Source organism: Balaenoptera acutorostrata, chromosome 1 (assembly GCF_949987535.1).
Source record: "Balaenoptera acutorostrata chromosome 1, mBalAcu1.1, whole genome shotgun sequence".
NCBI lineage: Eukaryota > Metazoa > Chordata > Mammalia > Artiodactyla > Balaenopteridae > Balaenoptera > Balaenoptera acutorostrata.
The window spans coordinates 97,931,630-97,938,990 of record NC_080064.1 but is presented as its reverse complement, the minus strand read 5'-3'; positions in this window follow the sequence as shown (position 1 = coordinate 97,938,990).

Genomic DNA, 7,361 nt, shown 5'->3' with positions numbered 1-7,361 from the left:
CTTGTCTCTGCAACACCAGGAAAGTTGCCAAGATGGCTCAATCCTCTATCTTCCCTTTCTTTCCCCTTCTTCAAAGACAGGTCAGAAAGTATGAATCATCCAGAACCCCAGATGTGAGTTCCCTGGACAAGGCCCTGCTGCCTCTCCAGACCAGAACTCATTCCATTCAACAAACGCGGATTTGCTAGCCGATATTTTCCTAGCCAATCTTTCACCCACCTAATTCTACTTCCTCAGCATTCCGGGGAAGGCCATCCCTAAGTGGTGTGTAGCAGGCAATCAGGCCCCTACCCTGTTCTTAAAGGTCTCCGTTGGGTCCCTTAGTCAGTCAAATATCCCACAGAGTCCATCATTTCCCCCCATATCTAACTGAACCCTCTCACTGCAGTTTAAACCCACTTTCTCTCCGTAGTTGCTCAGAATTGAAGACTCCCTGAGTTCCCCTTGTAATGACCCATCTTGGACTCAGAGAACATTATTAATATGCTCTGAGCATCAGGTATGCACTGTTTTGAATTACTTCAGGATTCACCTCAAAGTGATTTGGCAACTCCAAAATTCCTTCCCCCCTTTTTAAATAGGCGGCGAGATGTGATGGGGGAAACTGCTGACTTGGGGATCAATGAGGCCTGGGCCCGAATCCCAGCTCTGCCACTTACTAGAGCCATGTGACCTTGAGCAGGTCCACACAACCTCTCTGAGCCTCTATGTTCTCTCAGTAGAATAGTTATAATCAGCTCACTTAGAATACTAGTGGAGCATAAATGAGACATGTCTATTTGTCTGTATGGGGCTTCCATTCCTTGGCTGGGGCAAAGTCGAAGAACAAGTCATAGAACAAGAAGAGGCCATTTACCTCATGAGGTCCAGCTTTCCCATTTTACAGAGGAAGCAGCTGAGGCCCAGCGAAGGGAAATGACTTCCTCAAGGTCACATGCCCCAAGGTGGCAGAGCTGGGGCTGGAACTGCCAAGCCGACTGTCTTTCCATGGTATCAAGTTGCTTCTGGTTTGTCTGCTTTATTCCCCTTCTCTACGGACTAAAGGCAGTAAAGAGGAGAGAAGAAGGATGTAGGGGTTATAGTAACAATCAGGCCGCGGGCTGTGGACACTAAGGAGACAGTGTGTGCTAGGCTGCATTCGTGGGGCAAGAGCAGTGACGGTTCCCCCACCTCTGGGCTGTTTGGGCCACACCTGGGCCAAAGCTCTCTCCGGTGGGAACCTCTCATGAGGCATACTTAATGAGTAATTTTCAGAGAATGGCAGGGTGATGCAAAGCCTTAAGCCATGGCATTTTAGGAAGAGGTGAGGGCCCAGGGATGATGACCTCAAAGAACAGAGGCCTTGGGGCTCCTGGTCACTCTCTTCAACTTTGTGAAGTGCAGATGTGTGCTGGGGAGGGGGGTGCAGAACCGTACTTTATGGCCACGAGTGGAATGAAGACCCCTGAGTGAAGGCTTCAGGAAGGAAGATTCCAGATCAACGAAAGGCAATCAAAAAGTCAGCTCTGTCCACAATTGGAATGGCCCATGGTGAGAGGGAGTGAGCACCGTCCCTGAAAGCGTGCGTGCAGAAGCGGGAGGAAAGTGAGTCGAAGAGTCCTTAGGAATTCTTGGAAAGCTTAAAGCACAGAGTGACAGGTGGACAAGATCAAGTCCAGCCCATAGGATGCCTGGATACTCGAGCTATGAAAACAGCACAGCAGAATAGTTAAGACCCTGAATTCTTGAGCCTGAATTCAAATCCTGGCTCTTGTCTGGACCGGCAGTGTGACCTTGAGCAAGTTGCGTAACCTCTCTGTGAAACAGGGAGCCACACCCCTCCAGGCAGTCATCCTCCCCACTCCGCCATCCTCTGGGCGATGCTCTGCCCCCTGGCAGTGGCTGGTGTAAGGCCGGCCCTCCTTCTTGACCCCTCTAGGCCTAAGGCAAGAGTCAGGAACAGCCCCTGCCTGGTCCTGTGGTGACTCAGGGTTCTTCAGAAGCAGGGGCCTTCCGGAGATGCCAAGTCTGGGGGCTGAAAGGCAGGGCGAGAAGGTTAAGCTGTGGGGCGCCACGGAGTCCACGCACCTGCCGGTGTTCACTAGTTCACACACACGGCTGGGCCAGATGCTCTGTGCTCGGCCTGGACCAAACACAGGGATGCAGGCAGAAGACACGCGCCCCTGCCTTCAGGATGCCCCCTGCCCAGGGGAAGACAACATAGGGACAGAGACAGACCCAGGAACTCAATGTGATAACCTGTGTCCCAGACAGCATTCAGGCATTGCCTTAGAGGGTGGGGACCAGGGAAAAGGTCCAGAAAGGCTTGGTGGAGGTTGTGACATGAGTTGAATGTTAGAAGAATAGTCATTGGGGTGATGTGGGGGCAGGGTGTTCTGTGTTGGGAGCCTGGAACCATCTGGAAGCTCATATTTCTTTAGCCCTTCCTGCAGGTGAGGTACTGAGATAAACACCCTGTGCACATTCTCTCATTTGATCCTTGGAGCGAAAATTAGGCATTATTATTCCCATTTTACAGATTGGAACTCAGAGAAGAAAAATACCCCACCTGAGGTCACATGAGTGGCAAACAGCAGAGCCAGGACTCAATCCCAGGCCTATCTGACTTTAGGTCTTTAGTTAATCTGTGTGTTTTAAGCCAATTTGAGCCTTCAAGATAATTTAATTTGATGCCAATATAGACTTCTGGGATGGGGGACAAAGGGAGGGCAGGGGAACATCAGATCATGAAGGGCTTTGCTTGCCTTTTAGGTCATGCAGTTTAGGGAGCCAAAGCAGGAGCCATAGCAATAGGGAGCCAAAGAGGAGTGAAGACGTAAGTGACATGGTTGGATTTGCGCTTTAGGAGGATAAGCATGACAACCGTGGGGGGAGAACAGAGTCGGGAGCTAGTCTAAAGGCAGGGCACCAGGAAAGGCTGCAGTGGCCCAGACCATGCCTGCAGGTGGCTTAAACCAGGGGAGCAGGAGAGGGAGACGGAGTCAGAGAAAAGGGAACAGCTGCCAAGGCCAAGTGATTCATTGGCTGTGGGTGATGTCAGGGTGGGGGGAAGCAAAGAGAGCTGATAAGGACCGCCAGGTTTCTAGTTTGGGCAACAGGGTAAAAGGTGTCCACTCCCAGCAAGGAGAATGAGAGGGAGAAGCAGGCCTGTGAAGCGGGGTTGATGAGCCTGCAGCCGTGGAGACAGGCCTGGGCTGAAGACAGAGCACCGCGGAAGCCAGCCATGAGCAGCCCCAGGGAGCAACCTTGCTCCGGACCTTCATCTGACCCGGGCCAGCTGGCTCACGGGATTGAGCCGGTTTCCTCTGTGAGCCACCGGGACTCGGTACAGATGGCAGCCATATGCGGTGCCGGCTGGAGAGTGTGAACTGTCCCTCTTACAGACGGGGTGTCAGGGCATTCAGAGTTGCCTCTCCCGACATCCAGGCCATGCTGGGCTGCCTGAGTGAGCCACCCTGGCCACAGAAACAGTCCTGCATCAGAAGAGCCCAGAGACGCTGTGGTTGAGGGGGGACACTGCCAGCATGCCCAGAAGCCGAACTTCCTCCATGGGCAGCTAAAGTTATAGGTGGTCCAGGGGATGTGGCCTAGGACACAGAAGGCGGCTGCTCTCATAGTTCATCATAAACTTCTCCCACTTCCGTTCCTAATGGAGAAGACCATGGTGACCGTGCTGAGAGGATGGTCTGCTGGCGGCTAACGCTTAGTGTTTGCTAGGGCACAGGCACTGTTCTAATTGCTTTACATTCCAATCACTCAAAAGAAATATGAGGTGAGGAACCAAGTCACAGAGCCAAAAGGTGCCAGGCCTGGGGTCAGGCCCTGGACCTGCCAGCACCGACAGCTGTGCTTCAACCACTATGCTATTCTGCCTTTGGGTGTTAACAGCAGGGGCCTGATTGTGAGACAACCAGCATAGTTCCTGACACAGGGGAGCGGCTCCAAAAGGTGAGGGAAGGCCCACCCCCTTCAACCATTCCTTAATGTACTCTTCTATTTGGCCAAGATTTGCAGGACGGTGGGATGAGAGCATAGCAGCTAATTCAGGACAGGAACCAAGGCCCAGGCCTCCATACAGGAGTTCCTTGGAGGCAGCAGGAGTTAATCTCAGAAGGCTTCCTGCAGGAGGCAGCCCTTGACCGCCTTAGGAGATGTGTAGGAGGCAGTTCTCAGATAAGTAGGGGGCTGCAATGATGCTCACTGTGCTTGCGGGGGAAGTCCTCAGACGTCAGGCATGACGCACACTGGCAGGGCACAGTCACGACAGCAGTGACGGCAATCACAAGAACAGTGGACTCTTCCACGTGGATCAGGTTTCTGGCTTTTCCAAGTGTGTCCACACATATTCTTCTCTTTGATCCTAACAAATGAGATTGTAACACACGCTAACAGTGAAGGTTAGTTTCCTTCCTTCCTTCCTCCCTCTTTCTCTTTAAACCCTATGAAACAAAGGGAGTGGGGGCGGGAAATGTTATCCTTCCTATTTCACAAGTAAACTGTGGCACAGAAAGGTCAAGTGAGTGGCCTTGGGTCACACAGCTCTGCATGCTAAGACTACAGCCCTGGTCCGATGCTCTGTGCTGTATAGCCCTTGGCCAAGGTGAGGGATGCTGAGCCCTGGGTCTTGCAGATGAGAGAAGAATCACTAGAGCTGCTCCAGCACAGGGCATAGGGCAGAACCTTCAGGTCCTGAATCATATGCACCACAGCCCCGACTCCCTCGGTGTGAAGAGTTCATCACCATCAGCACCAACCCGCCTCTAAAACAGACCTCCTGTTGGGTTGGGCAACCTCCACAGGACATGCTGATATGCCCTGAGGCTCTGCAAGTTCTGCTGGATTGAATCCACGTTCCTGAGACCAGGAAGTGAGCCCAGAGGCCTGCCACTCTGCTAACAGTGGAAGCAAGCAGCAGAATGGAATGGTGATTTGTGGAATCAGACAGTCCAGTTCCATCCTAGCCTCACCACTTACCGGCTAAATTACCCTGGACAGCGACTTGCCTTCTCCGAGCTTCAGTATCTGCATTTGTAAAATGGAGATAATGGCACCTTTCCCACTGGCTGGTGGCAAGGATTAAATCAAATGGTCCGTGGAGAGCTGTCAGTCCAGTGCCTGGGCTCACATTCCATGCTTCCCTGCCCTGCTTCTGGTGGGCTAGCGGGGGCTGTGCTGCCACGGTGGGTGGGTGGGTTCGTGGGCTAACCCTCCCAACAGCCTGTGAAGTATCCCCATTTTACAGCAAGCATCAGCAGAGGTGGCAGTCATGCAAGGAGGGAGAGCTGGTCCTCTGGGAGTGACCCCTCTAGAGGCCCCTATGTTCATAAATTGTGGTGGAAAAAACTAAGCCCCTCCCTCCTGTCCCTGTAGTGCTTGGGTGGGGATGGGGGTCGGTGTGGGCATGGACGCACCGTCAAAAACTCCTCCCTTCAATGGCTGTAGTCTTGGAGGGCAGGAACCGACACCTTCCCTGTGCTGGGCAGGGGCCGGTCACTCGCTGTGACGGTCGCCAGTCTTTCCCTCTGCTGAAAGCAGGACCTGGCTCCCAAGCAGATAACTGGACTGAAAGGACAGGGAGTGGTCTTTGGGGTTTGACCTGCCCCAGGGAGGGCATCAAGGGGCACTCCAGCTGATCTTTCGTGGCCAAAATGGGAAATGGTGACCTTAAACACCTAGGTTAAGCTAGCTGGCTGTCCACTCCATAACTCATTTAATTCTTACCCCCCACCCCCGCGAAGTCATTTTGCTGTCCTATAGACAGATCGGAAACTGAGGCTCAAAGTTGAAATAACTTGCTCAAGTTCACACAGCTAGCAAGTGTCAGGGGTAAGAATTGGGCCCCGTTCTTTTTCTCACACAGCATTACCAAACCAAGTGACACCTTTCAGAGCGGGAGTCACAGAGGTAAAGCCCTGAACAACTGTCATGCTTCTTTTTTAAATTTCCTTCTTTGGTTAATTTCTTTCCTTCTCTGGTTAATTTCTTTCCTTCTCTGGTTAATTTCTTTTTGGCTGTTGTTCACACTTAGATCAGACTTTAAAGTGGAGAGGTAGGATGCCATAACCCTGAGGCCAATCAGTTGGAAGGAGGGTCAGAGGAAAATCCCAGAGAAGGAAAGGAAATTTAAAGGCTGCTCATTCTACCTGAGCAGGGACTGTGAGGGTTACAGGTGTGTCAAGACCTCATTCAAGTCCCAGAGCCACCTCTCGGTGGCCTTGGGCAGGTTGCTTCATCTCTCTGCCTCAGCTTCCTTTTCTCTGCGATGGTGCTGATGTAGAAATCACCTCCTCGAGCTGTGAGGATTACATGTCCCACTGGGCTAGAGATGTTTGGCACAGTGACACATGTTAAGCATATGTCACCAATGAGCACAATTATTAATTCTCCCTTGAGAACTTTTCTCTGTCCACGGATTTCTTTTCAACAGAGGAGGGCCAAGAAAATATATGGACATGATGAAATGGATAAGACTGTTGTGCTTTAATTGACAGAAAGACCCTATGTGGCAAGAAGGAGGAAGAGAGCCCTGGGGGCTGGTCGGGGGAAGCCTCTAGAAGGAGTGTGAAGCAGAGTTCTGGAGGATAGTTTGGTGAAGGAGGGGTGGGCAGACTGAGAAGCAGAGAGAACCTGGTGACTGGGCACTTAGAGAAAGAGCCAAAAGCTAAGCAGGAAGCTGGGAGTTAGGAGGGGAGTTTCCTAAGGAAGCAGAGTGGAGAAACCATCATTTGTGGAGTGTCTGCTGGGGGCTAAACTCTTTGCATCATAAACAGTTTAACCCTCACAACAGCCTGTGAAGTATCCTCATTTTGCAGATGAGGAAACTGAGGTCCAGAGACATGAATGAACTTGCTTAGGACCTGGCAGGGGTTTAAGTCCCAGCCTGGCTGGTTCCAAAATACCCAGGTCACACTCAGGTTGGGACACTGCCAGTCCAGCTTCTATGAGGCCCTAAACCAAACCAGTCCTGCCTGGTAGTCATCTGTCATTCCCAGAGCTCACTGAGGTCACTGTCCCCCTGCAGCTCTGGTTAGGCCTCCAGTCTTAAACCATACCTTGAATACTACCTTGATGAAACACTTGAATCCCACAGACCCGGACCCTGTGGGCTCTCAGAGCTTCCATCAGGAGCTACAGGCCTAAAGAGGAGGGTTCTCTGAGCAAGGAGGGCCCAGCAGCAGCCTCCCTGGGGCTAGAGGTTCTCTGCGCACAGGGCTCCGTGTCTGCTGCAGTTTGGGCTCAAGGAATCGCTGTTTGGAATAGCAATTCAGACAGGAGACCAGAACTGGCAGGGGCTTGGGGCTGTCACGGGGCTCCCAAGAGCACCCTGGGCCCTCTCAGATCCACCATCTGAGCAGAGGGCA